Raw genomic sequence first — 14928 nt, forward strand, 5'->3', positions numbered from 1 at the left:
CAGCCACCAATACAGGTGAATGGCTACCAATACATTTACTGCTGCATGGGTAAGCACTGGAGCAATTGGTGTCAGGAGTGTGGCTCCGTGTGTGCAGCAAAGTGCTGGGAATATTATGGTAAACAGATTCATATCTGTGGACTTTTTTTTTTTTTTTTTTTTTAACCACTTGCCCTTAAGAGGATTTACACCCCCTCCTGACCAGGCCATTTTTTTTTTTTTGCAATACAGTGCTGCATTACTTTGACAATTTCAGTCATGCAATGCTGCACCCAAATTAAAATTACATTTGATTTTTTTGTTTTTCCCGCAAATAGAGCTTTCTTTTGGTATTTGCCCAATTTTGAGAATATTTTTTACTTTTTGCTATTAAACATGTCCAGTAAATTAAATTTTAGTCCAAAATGTATTCTGCTACATGTTTTTGCAAAAACAAATCACATGTAAACTGGCTTACAAGAAAGTCATAGCAGCTACAAATGGTAGATACTGGATTATTTTTTTATTTTTTTAATAGAATGCCCACCACAATCCTGCCATAAGTCACTGATTGCCACCATTACTGACACTGGAGTGGAACTGACTCAGACATCTCCAGTGACACATACAGCGATCAGTGCTAATGAAAAGCACACACTGGGCAGGAAGGGGTTAACATCTGGGGTGATCAAAGGTTTAACTAATGTTTTACTGTGTCAGCACATTGCTTTGTATTGCTCTGCTATGATGGGCAGCACGGTGGCTAAATGGGCAGCACGGTGGCTAAATGGGCAGCACGGTGGCTAAATGGGCAGCACGGTGGCTAAATGGGCAGCACGGTGGCTAAATGGGCAGCACGGTGGCTAAATGGGCAGCACGGTGGCTAAATGGGCAGCACGGTGGCTAAATGGGCAGCACGGTGGCTAAATGGGCAGCACGGTGGCTAAATGGGCAGCACGGTGGCTAAATGGGCAGCACGGTGGCTAAATGGGCAGCACGGTGGCTAAATGGGCAGCACGGTGGCTAAATGGGCAGCACGGTGGCTAAATGGGCAGCACGGTGGCTAAATGGGCAGCACGGTGGCTAAATGGGCAGCACGGTGGCTAAATGGGCAGCACGGTGGCTAAATGGGCAGCACGGTGGCTAAATGGGCAGCACGGTGGCTAAATGGGCAGCACGGTGGCTAAATGGGCAGCACGGTGGCTAAATGGGCAGCACGGTGGCTAAATGGGCAGCACGGTGGCTAAATGGGCAGCACGGTGGCTAAATGGGCGAATCCCAATCATGGCACCACCTGCCTGTGCACGTGTGTTTGGAGTACTATATGGGGGGGGGGGGCCATGTCTGATCACTGGGCCCAAACTGCCATTCAGTTGTTCAGTGTGTTGCAAACAGGGCAGCCTTAAAAACATACATACATGTTCTATTTGTTATGTAGTCTAACACGTAAAGTGAGGCTTCAATACTTTGCTTGCAACAAATATGCAGCAGTTAAAATCATTCTAGATCACTGAATCCATCCTGAAGCCTCGAGTCTGCAGGACGGCCAACAACTGGAATTTTCACAGAGCTGCATTGTTTTTAGGAAATGCAGAATTTAAGCAATCTATGACTGGTGAGATTTGGGCTACATTTGCACACATGCATATCTGCAGATGGTTTGTGGCTGTAAAATGCTACCTCTGCATGCAACAACACTGCTATAACCAAATACAAACTGGCCTCTTTAGCTGCAGCCAGAATCCTGGAGGAACTCTGACCTGGGATGAGCACTGCCTGCATCCTGTGTTTGGAGGATCTAGCCACATCTAATACTTGGGTGCGTGTGAACTGCATTGACACAGGCCATTGATTTATACAAATCTTGACCGCTGTCACAGCTTCTACTGGTTGCACACAGTGTAGAGGCAGTTTTTACAACCACCACTGCTATTTTGGCTGTGTGAATGTAGCCTGAATTAAGGATTCTTTGGTTTTGTATGAAGATTTAGATTTTAGGGGTCTTGCTGAAGTAAGTTAAGATTTGATTTGCGCTAAGTGCAATGGGATAGGAGGGTGATATGTGAGTAGTACATACATTAACCACTTCCCCCACCGCTGTATAGCAGATATACTGCAGCACTGGTGCGCAAAATCGTGTATGTATCTGCATTTCCAGGTAGGGGGTATGTGTGGCCTACCTGTGCTGCCATTCGTGGTCATGGATGTCACCCACTGGGTCCCAGCCAGAGATTACTGACTGAGGAAGAGTTTTGTTCACAAACAGTCTTCCTCCCTGTCAACTCGGGCACACTGCTCAGGATGGCTGTGCACAGCCATCCTGATCAGTGTGCTTACAGTGAAGCACGCACCCTGCACATATTTACCCCTTTGATCACCCCTAACATTAACACCTTCCTGCCCAATGCCATTAGTGGTGTCAATGCTGTTTTTAAGCACTGATCACTGTATTGGTGTCATTGACATAAAGTTGGTTCCCCCCAGTGTCAGATTGTCTGTCTGCCGCAGTCCTGCTAAGTCACTGATTGCTGCCATTACTTGTAGAAAAACAAAGCATCACAGTATCTATACCGCCATTTGTAAATGCTATAACTTTCACATAAACCAATTTACATGTATTGGGATTTTTTTTTTTTTAGCAAAGACATGGTGCAGAATACAATTTGCAATTAAACATGTCCAGTAAAAAAGTCAAAGTCCAAAACATTTTTTTTTTTTTCCCCCTCCAATTGTTTTTTTTTTTTTTTTTCTTCTTGGTGCAAAAAATAAAAAGCACACAGGCAATCAAATACCACAGAAAGAGAGCTCAATTTGTGGGAGAAAAAACCAACTTCATTTGGGTGCAGCATTGCATGACTGCACAATTTTTCTATTAAAGTAATGCAAAAATTGGCCTGGTCAGGAAGGGGGGGGGGGGGGGGTAAATCCTCTAGAGTGCAAGTGGGTAAACATCATTCACTTGATATTTACTAACGGAATACAAATTGAAGTGGCACTAAAAGGAAAATTAAGTCCTGCTAGATCACTTCAGGCTGGCCCCTTTTGCGGGTATAGCTATGTAAACCATTAATAACTACACCATATTGCCAAAAGTATGGAGACACCTACCTTTACATGCACATGAATTTTAATTACACTATAGCTGAATGACAGCTACAGCATGGTTACCCGGTTCTGGGAGGGCGTTGTATGACATTCTCCAAGCATGCACCCTTCCATGTAAGCAATGGAGCTGAAACCTAAACATTGGCATGGACACGAAGTGGGTAAACGCCATCCCAGTCTTAGTCCGTAGGGTTCAATATTGAGTTGGCTCCGAGCATGAAATCGTGTCCGTCTCATACTCCGTAGCATACTTATTAATATGGAATGTATGTTACTTTCTAAAGAGAATTCAAGTTCTGCTTTAGAGTAAATACTTAGGTGTCTATGTTTATGTACTCTATTGATTGAGAATATGTGGGTATGTTTTAGTGGGAGCTGAGAATTCCAAAAAATGTGAGTAGAATCCTGAAGAGAATTTATTGGACAACAATGTGAAAAGCAGAATACCATCAAAAGCATGGTGAACTACTTTCCATTGTCTATTTATATATATATACACACACAGGTGAAACTCGAAAAATTTGAATATTGTGCAAAAGTTCATTTATTTCAGTGCAGCAACGTAAAAGGTGAAACTAATATATGAGAGACTCATTACATGCAAAGCAAGATAGTTCCAGCTGTGATTTGTCATCATTGTGATGATTATGGCTTACAGCTCATGAAAACCCCAAATCCACAATCTCAGAAAATGAGAATATTGTGAAAAGGTGCAATATTCTCGGCTCAAAGTGTCCCACTCTAATCAGCTAATTAAGCCATAACACCTGCAAAGGGTTCCTGAGCCTTTAAATGGTCTCTCAGTCTGGTTCAGTAGGAATCACAATCATGGGAAAGACTGCTGACCTGACAGTTGTGCAGAAAACCATTGACACCCTCCATAAGGAGGGAAAGCCTCAAAAGGGAATTGCAAAAAAAGTGGATGTTCCCAAAGTGCTGTATCAAAGCACATTGATAGAAAGTTATGTGGAAGGGAAAAGTGTGGAAGAAAAAGGTGCACAAGCAGCAGGGATGACTGCAGCCAGGAGAGGATTGTCAGGAAAAGGCCATTCAAAAGTGTTGGGGACTTTCACAAGGAGTGGACTGAGGCTGGAGTCAGTGCATCAAGAGCCACCACACACAGATGGATCCTGGACATGGGCTTCAAATGTCGTATTTCTCTTGTCAAGCCGCTCCTGAACAACAAACAACGTCAGAAGCGTCTTACCTGGGCTAAAGAAAAACAGACCTGGTCTGTTGCTCAGTGGTCCAAAGTCCTCTTTTCTGATGAGAGCAACTTTTGCATCTCATTTGGAAACCAAGGACCCCGAGTATGGAGGAAGAATGGAGAGGCACACACCACGATGCTTGAAGTCCAGTGTGAAGTTTCCACAGTCTGTTGATTTGGGGAGCCATGTCATCTGCTGGTGTTGGTCCACTGTGCTTAATTAAGTCCAGGGTCAACGCAGCCGTCTACCAGGAGATTTTGGAGCACTTCATGCTTCCTTCCGCAGACGAGCTTTATGGGGACGCTGACTTCATTTTCCAGCAGGACGTGGCACCTGCCCACACTGCCAAAAGCACCAAAACCTGGTTCAATGACCGTGGGATTACTGTGCTTGATTGGTCAGCAAACTTGCCTGACCTGAACCCCATAGAGAATCTATGGGGCATTGCCAAGAGAAAGATGAGAGACATGAGACTGAACAATGCAGAAGAGCTGAAGGCCGCTATTGAAGCATCCTGGTCTTCCATAACACCTCAGCAGTGCCACAGGCTGATAGCTTCCATGCCACGCCGCATTGAGGCAGTAATTGCTGCAAAAGGGGCCCAAACCAAGTACTGAGTACATATGCATGCTTCTACTTTTCAGAGGTCCGATATTGTTCTATGTACAATCCTTGTTTTATTGATTGCATGGAATATTCTCATTTTCTGAGATTGTGGATTTGGGGTTTTCATGAGCTGTAAGCCATAATCATCACAATGATGACAAATCACGGCTTGAACTATCTTGCTTTGCATGTAAAAAAACGCAAACACAGAAAAACGCTGGAAAAGAATGCTAATGCAAAAACGCTAAAAAAACTCACGTTTTTAAGGGGACTTTACCCAGCTAATGTTACCAGCGTTATTAAAACATCCCGTGTGTATGACGACTAAAGTGTATTTGCTTTTTTTTTCCTTAGGCACCTGTAAAGCATTGCACTCACAACATACTTACTTCAGTCCAGCGCCCCGGTGGTTCATTGAGAACTACAAAGTCATCAGCTGCAAAGAGTGTTGGTACTTGTAGTCTCTTTATTTACAGAGCTCTGTAAATGATTGATTGGCCCTGTGCTGATCACAAGCACTCCCTCAAGAAAAATAAAAACCTTTCTAGCAATACACACCACACTGAGCATGTGCAGAGTGTCTCCACATGATATGTCTTATCAGGAGATAAGAGAGGGGCACTAGAAGAAGGGGAGGATCAGAGAGAACAGGATCAAACAGCCATTTTACACAATGCAGAGGATTGACCCCTGAGGTTCCACAGTGACAATAACAAGCATGCTTTGCTGCATATACAGACCGATTTTACTGTTGTGTGTTTAGTAACACTAACTGAGGATTTCAACAAACACATAAGCCCAATCGTGACCGTCTCCCTTAAAGGTTGTTGATGCGGAGCACAATCAAGGACTTCCGTATGTAAATCAGGACCCTGCATTCACTGTATCTGGTCTCCCCGGACCCTGCATTCAATATATCCGGTCTCCCAGGACCCTGCATTCACTATATCTGGTCTCCCCGGACCCTGCATTCACTATATCTGATCTCCCCGGACCCTGCATTCACTATATCCGGTCTCCCCGGACCCTGCATTCACTATATCCGCTCTCCCCGGACCCTGCATTCACTATATCCGCTCTCGCCGGACCCTGCATTCACTATATCTGGTCTCCCGGACCCTGCATTCACTATATCTCCTCTCCCCGGACCCTGCATTCACTATATCTGGTCTCCCAGGACCCTGCATTCACTATGTCTGGTCTCCCGGAACCCTGCATTCACTATATCTGGTCTCCCCAGACCCTGCATTTAATATATCTGGTCTCCTCGGACCCTGCATTCACTATATCTGGTCTCCCAGGACCCTGCATTCACTATATCCGGTCTCGCCGGACCCTGCATTCACTATATCTGATCTCCCCGGACCCTGCATTCACTATATCTGGTCTCCCCGGACCCTGCATTCAATATATCTGGTCTCCCGGACCTTGAATTCACTATATCTGGTCTCCCAGGACCCTGCATTCACTATATCCGCTCTCCCAGGACCCTGCATTCACTATATCTGGTCTCCCCGGACCCTGCATTCACTGTATCCGGTCTCCCCGGACCCTGCATTCACTATATCCGGTCTCCCCGGGCCCTGCATTCACTATATCCGGTCTCCCCGGACCCTGCATTCACTATATCCGGTCTCCCCGGACCCTGCATTCACTATATCCGGTCTCCCCGGACCCCGCATTCACTATATCTGGTCTCCCAGTACCCTGCATTCAGTATATCCGCTCTCGCCAGACCCTGCATTCACTATATCCGCTCTCGCCGGACCCTGCATTCACTATATCTGGTCTCCCTGGACCCTGCATTCACTATATCTGCTCTCCCCGGACCCTGCATTCACTATATCCGGTCTCCCCGGACCCTGCATTCACTATATCCGCTCTCCCCGGACCCTGCATTCACTATATCCACTCTCGCCGGACCCTGCATTCACTATATCTGGTCTCCCGGACCCTGCATTCACTATATCTCCTCTCCCCGGACCCTGCATTCACTATATCTGGTCTCCCAGGACCCTGCATTCACTATATCTGGTCTCCCCGGACCCTGCATTCACTATGTCTGGTCTCCCCGGACCCTGCATTCACTATATCTGGTCTCCCCGAACCCTGCATTCACTATATCCGGTCTCCCCAGACCCTGCATTTAATATATCTGGTCTCCTCGGACCCTGCATTCACTATATCTGGTCTCCCAGGACCCTGCATTCACTATATCCGGTCTCGCCGGACCCTGCATTCACTATATCTGATCTCCCCGGACCCTGCATTCACTATATCTGCTCTCCCCGGACCCTGCATTCACTATATCTGGTCCCCCAGGACCCTGCATTCACTATATCTGGTCTCCCAGGACCCCGCATTTACTATAGCCGGTCTCCCAGGACCCTGCATTCACTATATCTGGTCTCCCAGGACTCTGCATTCACTATTCAGGAGATAAGAGGGGGGCACTGGAAGAAGGGGAGGATCAGAGAAGTCAGGATCAAACAACGTTTTTACACAAGGCAAAGGATTATCCCCTTAGGTCCCACAGTGCATACAACAAGCATGCTTTACTGCATCTACAGACTGATTGTACTGTTGTGGGTTTAGTAACACTCTAAATGGGAGAGGGAGAAGCAGCACATAGGAGCCGGTCAGTTGTCTGGATTAACTCCTGTTAAAGTGCATGCTGTTAGGAGGGAGCAGAGAGAGGAGTTCGTTAGTGTGATGGTTCAACTTTTATTGTCCAGTCAGAGTGGAGAGGACACCTGTATGTGAAAGTGAATCTGCAGCAGGAAAAGATCAGGTCTGCACAACTGCCAGACAGGGCTGTGTAAATCTCTGGCTTGAATGGACAGAGATAAAAATCCTTTTCACCTTAAAAAGCTATTGTAGTTACTGTATATCTGCGTATTTAGCAGTTTGGCTTTAAAACTAACTCCACCATTCCCTTTTCCCCACACTTGTACGAAGTCAGCTCCAATGTTGAAACGGATTACTGTCCATTCTCTGCAAACTTGCATCTCTACAACATAACCCTTTAACGCTTCAGCAGCAATCCTGAACTGGCCTTCATTTTCTAACTTCAATCATCATCTTTCCCCTTTCCTTTTGATCCATGTCCAATCCAATGTCCCCTTTCACAGCTTTTTCTGCCATCAATTAATTGTTCTATGAAAGAACACATTCACAGCATCCCGTTAGACATGCATGCTCAAGCAACCAATCAGCATGATTGCACAGCTGCAGCACCCAATGGCCATCAGGGAGGAGCATGCATCGGATTTGTTCTTTCATTAAATGCTCTTGAAAGATCTGAGGCAGGGTGTTGTGATATTTACAGGACATAAGGGCATGTAGAAAAAATTGGTTTTTTTTGTGCCCTATTCACATTAGGGCCAATTAACATGACTGCACTGCATTTTAGCTCACTCGTAAAACGTGGGTCAACGCATGGACACACAGAAAACAATCATTTCCTATGTGTCCCATTCACACTGCAATGCAGCCCAGGGCTGCACTGCAGGATGGCGTGATCAAATACAGGCATGCTGCACTTTATCACAGCACACCGCACAGAATCAAATGAAGTGTGCATTTTGTACACTTCAAATAAAGTTTAAACAAAAAAGAGGGAGCTGTGTGATGCACTGACTTGTACCGCAGCCAGGAAGGGGCAGCTGTCGGAGCGTCGAAATCTGGAGCATGCCTGCATTTTTCCACTCCCTAGCGCTCTATTTGAGCCTGTGCTTCCATGCACTGTGGCTGAGCTGCAGTGCATAGAAATGAGTAACTTGCCACTTTGTATCTTTTCAATAAAGTCTAGGGAAAAAAAAAGTAAACAGCGCTTGCATTGTAAAAACAGAAGGAGCCACCTCCCCCTCCCTCCAAAGCCGACACCAATTGAGGGCTCAACGCCCGTGTGAATGATCCATCAAATTCTAGTTACATGGCTTGTCTCTAGCTTCAATACTTACTCTGAGTCACTAACCCAGAACAAGCATGTAGCAAGTGAAGTCAGAGCTGGTTTGCATACTTGTTCCTAATCAGTGATGCAAAAAAAGCACAGAAGCTGACAACCAAGGAACTAGCATTTTTAGAAGTCATGGACAGTCTCCATGTTTCCTTGGTACAGTTTTTTTTTGCATCCTGATGATTTACCAACCATTTGAGGCTAAAGCAGAGACAGTTGGCCGGTAATCCTCCGAGGGATTAGTGGTTAGGAAATCTGCTGTATTAGAAAATCTCTTCCCCAAAATAAACCCCTCCCTTCCCTCCTACTAGGAGCTTCATTATGATCATTCCTATTTCATTATGATCTGTTCAACATTTCCATGTCTGAAAATGTCACAAATAGATAAATGTGATTCCTGACTCTCAGGCCATCAATACTGATCACAGTCAGAGCCTGTGTGGAGGGTTTGGTCTTCTGTCGATGACACCAGTCTGAGGACAATCAGAATTCATTGACACCATTCTGATCTGCTTTAAAGGTTAAAGCGTTACTAAACCTGGGACCCTGCATTCACTATATCTGGTCTCTCCCCGGACCCTGCATTCACTATATCTGGTCTCTCCCCGGACCCTGCATTCACTATATCTGGTCTCTCCCCGGACCCTGCATTCACTATATCTGGTCTCTCCCCGGACCCTGCATTCACTATATCTGGTCTCCCAGGACCCTGCATTCACTATATCTGGTCTCCCCAGACCCTGCATTCACTATATCTGGTCTCCCAGGACCCTGCATTCACTATATCTGGTCTCCCCAGACCCTGCATTCACTATATCTGGTCTCCCCGGACCCTGCATTCACTATATCCGGTCTCCCAGGACCCTGCACTCACTATATCCGGTCTCCCAGGACCCTGCATTCACTATATCTGGTCTCCCCGGACCCTGCATTCACTATATCTGGTCTCTCCCCGGACCCTGCATTCACTATATCTGGTCTCTCCCCGGACCCTGCATTCACTATATCTGGTCTCTCCCCGGACCCTGCATTCACTATATCTGGTCTCTCCCCGGACCCTGCATTCACTATATCCGGTCTCCCCGGACCCTGCATTCACTATATCCGCTCTCCCAGGACCTTGAATTCACTATATCCGGTCTCCCCGGACCCTGCATTCACTATATCTGGTCTCCCAGGACCCTGCATTCACTATATCTGGTCTCCCAGGACCCTGCATTCACTATATCTGGTCTCCCCAGACCCCGCATTCACTATATCTGGTCTCCCCAGACCTTGCACTCAATATATCTGGTCTCCCTGGACCTTGAATTCACTATATCTGGTCCCCCAGGACCCTGCATTCACTATATCTGGTCTCCCCGAACTCTGCGTTCACTATTCAGGAGATAAAAGGGGGGCACTGGAAGAAGGGGAGGATCAGAGAAGTCAGGATCAAACAGCGTTTTTACACAATGCAGAGGATTAACCCCTTAGGTTCCACAGTGAGTATAACAAGCATGCTTTACTGCATCTACAGACTGATTGTACTGCTGTGGGTTTAGTAACACTTTAAGTTCATCTTCTGACCAAAAATAATAAATGCACATTTTTTTGCAGGTAAAAAAATGTGCATTATTTTTGGTTGCAGGAGCCAGTAAAGCACTGTGAGGCAGCTCTCTGGTGCCATGCAGGACTCCTGCAGATCTGTCGGTATATCTGCTTACCCATGCGGGATGTACGGGCAAGCAGATATACTGACAGGAAGATTCAATGAACTACCAGGGCGCTCCACAGTGCCGTGGCAGTTCTTTGAGAACTACAAGCTGACCGCCACTAAGGCTGTTGGGACTTGTAGTACATTTATTCATAGAACACTGTAAATGAATGGCAGAGCCGTGCCGGCGGCTGCGCTGTTTTTAAAAAATTACAGCTTGTACGGGGAACTTCTCTCCATACTTCTGTCATGGGGGGAGGGTAAAGGGCAGCGGCTTCAGCATTAGGAACATGTTACAAGTTCCACCCTAAAAAACGGGTAAAACATGTAACATGTTCCTGGAGACGAACTTACTGTATCCTTTAAGTGGGTTTTGTTTTCCTGTATACTTCTGTACAAAGGCCGCTGTTGAAGGGGGTTACCTCCAAAGAGGCTTATCTTGGGGAGAAAACACTCTGCCCCCTGAAACTACTCAATCATGATCACTCAGATTACAAAGTTTCTGATAGGAAATGACCAGATTGTTCTCATTACTTAAAGTGATTCTAAAGGCTTATTTAAAAAAAACAAAAAAAAACAAACACATATTACCTGCTGTGTGTAGTGGTTTTGCACAGAGTAGCCCAGATCCTCATTTCAGGTCCCACGCCGGCACTCCTGGCCCCTCTCTCCTGTAAGGTGCCCCCACAGCAAGCAGTTTCTATAGGGGCACCTGCTGCTCCATATCTCCATTCACACATGGAGCTGTGACTCGGCCCCACTCCGCCCCTCTCTCTTCTCCTTGGCTCCCTGGCTGTGATTGACAGCTCCGGCTTCTGTCTCAGCCAATGACGAGAGGGAGTCCACGGATAGTCGAGACTCCAGTGCACATTGCTGGATCGAGAGGGGGCTTAGGTGAGTATTGTGGGCTCCTGCACAGAGAAGGGGTTTTACCTTCATGCAGAGAATGCATGAAGGTAAAAAACCTTAAGCCACTGAATTTTAGGCATTTGTCCCTGGGTGTATATCAACCACTTGCCCTCCTGAGGATTCCCCCCCCCTTTCTGACCAGGCCATTTTTTTGCGTTACGGCGTTGCGTTAGTTTCACTGACAATTGCGCGGTCATGCAACGCTGCACCCAAATGAAATTTATGTCCTTTTTTCCCACTAATTGAGTTTTCTTTCGGTGGTATTTGATCGCCTATGCATCTTTTATTTTTTGCGCTATAAAAAAAAAAAGACAATTTTGAGAAAAAAAAATTATATTTTTGACTTTTTGCTATTAAACAAGTCCAGTATAAAAAATTTAAAAATCAAATTTCATCATAAATTTACATCAAAATGTATTCGTCTTCATGTCTTTGCTCAAAAAAATACCAATACGTGTAAATGAATTGGTTTAGGTGAAAGTTATAGCGTTTACAAATAGCAGTATAGATGCTGGAATTTTGTTTTAAATTTTACTAGTAATGGCGGCAATTAGCGACTTATAGCAGGACTGTGGCAGACATTCTGACACTGGGGGGAACTGACTTGGTGTCACTGACACCAATACAGTGAAAATTAAAAACAAAAAATGCACCGAGACTGTACTAATGGCACTGGGCAGGAAGGGGTTAACATGAGGGGCGATCAAAGGGTTAACTGTGTGCTGGGAGTGTTTTACTATACTGTAATCACACTGCTCTGGATGGCTGTGCTGTGCAGTGTGCCCAAGCTGACAGGCAGGAGGCCTGTTAGTAAACAAAACAGTCCTCCTCCCCTTCAGAGACCTTCAGAAATCACCGGGCACCGGCGAGTAGTTACCGGCCGGGACCCAGTGATTGACAGCCGCAACAGCGAATGGTGGCGCGCAGCTTGCGCACGCCTCCTACCCTGAAATGTAAAATCACACATATATATATATATATATATATATACACGTGATTTTGCGCACCCGTGCCGCCCTGTAGTAGTATTTCTGCTACAGGGCGGCATGGAAGTGGTTAACCTCAAAGTGATACTAAAGGCTACAATTTTTTTTTTAAATAACAAACATGTTATACTCACCTGTGCTCTGCAATGGTTTTGCACAGAGCAGCCCAGATCCTCCTCTTCCCAAGTCCCCCTCTGGTCCCCCTAGCTCCTCCCCTCTCCTCAAGTGTCTGAATAGTAAGCTGCTTACTATGGGGGCACTTGGAACCCCGCTCTGTGTGTCCATAAGACACACAGAACAGGATTGTCTCCGCCCACTGACACTCCTCACTGGCTTTGATTGACAGCAGTGGGAGCCAATGAGGAGAGAGAGACCCAGGACAGCAGTAGCTCTCATACACATCGCTGGATCGGACTCAGGTATGTATTTATTGAAGCTGCAGGGGGGAAGCTGCAGGGGGGAAGCTGCATTCTGAAGGTTTTTTTACCTTCCATCATAGAATGACTGAAGGTAAAAAATCCTTCGGCTTTTAGAACCACTTTAAAGTTAGAACCACTCAGTATTCTTCCAGCCACAACAGATTTGAGTATTTCAAAGTTTTACAGGCAGCATGCAGAGGAGCTGAACAGCTCGCCTGTAGCTTCCACCGGGATCTCATTCACAGGGGCCACGAGCTCGGTGTTCATGAGGCCATAGCAATCAAATGTGTTGTAGACTTCTCTACTTTAGAACAGTCCCTATAAAGCGGTATATATGCTGTATAATACAATTATATGCATGACATTTTATACTACAGCTGATGGGGCTGGTAGTGCAGCTACACCTTGTCGTGGATTGCTTTGGAAGTACAGGTACACCTACCTGTCCTTAGTTAGGGAGTGCGGCCTAATTCAAAGACACCTTCTGCACTATGGGAGATCAGACACCAAATGTATGCTGGAACTGTCTCCATTTACTGGATGATTGACATGGGGTATTAAGAATAGGAAATGTGCATGGCATGCAGTGTTTTGGTCCTTGGTCAGACGTTCCTGATGACGAGAATTTTAGGAGACTTCTGGACTTTCCACTCTCTCTGAATATTTCATTTAATACTTCTATGATTCAATGCCCCGAGACTTGGCACTGATCCTTTGTGGTCACGGGTTATGACACTCAGGTGCATGTGTGCACAAAGCTTAAAGAGGATTAAAAGCAAAAGTTACTTTCAGGATCTTATAATCATTATAAAACAATCAGGAATTATTCTTTAAAGGTATATCTTCCCACTACATACTATACTGTAGCCCACATGCATGTGCTCTGCACCTTTACTCAACCCTATGGACACCTTTGCGGTAAAACCTTGTATCCCGGACTAAGTCTCTATAGCAGGGGTACTGAATTAAAATTCACAGGGGTCCGGTCAGTAAAACTTTCTTCCAGCGGAGGTCCAAGTGTCATGTTGGTGCTATGACCCCCATCATGCACATCACAGTTCCTCCCCCCATCCCTCTATTTTATATCACAGATCACCCCATCACAGAATGCCCCATTACAGACTGCCCCATGACTGACATCCCATTACAGAACCCCCCCCCCAATCACCGACTGCTCCATCACAGACCGTCCCATCACAGAACCCCCCAATCAAAGACCCCCCCATCAGAGACCCCCCCCAAACACAGACCCCTCATCACAGATCCCCTCCATCACAGACCCCTCAGCACAGATCCCCTCTATCACAGACCCACCTAATCACAGATTCCCTCATCACAGGTTCCCCTCATCACAGATCCCCCATCACAGACCTCTTTTTACAGACCCCTCATCACAGACCCCCCTCATCACAGACCCTGCTCATCACAGATCCCCTCCATCACAGCCCCTCAGCACAGACCCACCTAATCACAGATTCCCTCATCACAGTTCCCCTCATCACAGATTCTCTCTATCACAGACACACTCAATCGCAGACCCCCCATCACAGACCACTCATCACAGATACCCCATCACAGACCACTCATCACAGATACCCCATCACAGACCCCCCATCACAGACCCCTCATCACAGATCCCCCCCATCACAGACCCCTCATCACAGACCCCTCATCACAGACCCCCCCATCACAGATCCTTTCCATCACGGATCCACTCAATCACAGACCAATTAACCTAATCAGTATCTTTTGGGGTGTAGGAAGAAATTGAAGTACCCAAAGTAAACCCTTTGTAAATCCTAAAGCACAGGAAGAACATGCAAACTCCATGCAGATGTTGTCTTGACATTGTAGGCCCTTTAAGAATACTAGTTGTCTCCGGCCTTAATACCTGCTGAGTCACTGACCTGAAACAAGCAGGAAGGTCAGAAACTCCTGGTCTACATACTTGGTCCAGTCAGAGCTTCAGAAAGTACAGAGGCCAATGGATCAGTATGAAAGCCAGGCAACTAGAATTTCCAGGCAGACTCAGTAATTGCAGCCTCCATATTATTTCAGTATA

General features: G+C 46.1%; 1 long non-coding RNA gene across 1 annotated transcript in view; it reads right to left on the minus strand.

The window, feature by feature from the left end:
- LOC149441254 (uncharacterized) overlaps positions 1-14928 on the minus strand; it is a 33596-nt gene that overhangs the window by 5438 nt on the left and 13230 nt on the right. The window lies entirely within an intron of this gene.

Source organism: Staurois parvus, unplaced genomic scaffold, assembly GCF_062004578.1.
Source record: "Staurois parvus isolate SC_StPar_1 unplaced genomic scaffold, SC_StPar_1.0 ptg001008l, whole genome shotgun sequence".
Taxonomy (NCBI): domain Eukaryota; kingdom Metazoa; phylum Chordata; class Amphibia; order Anura; family Ranidae; genus Staurois; species Staurois parvus.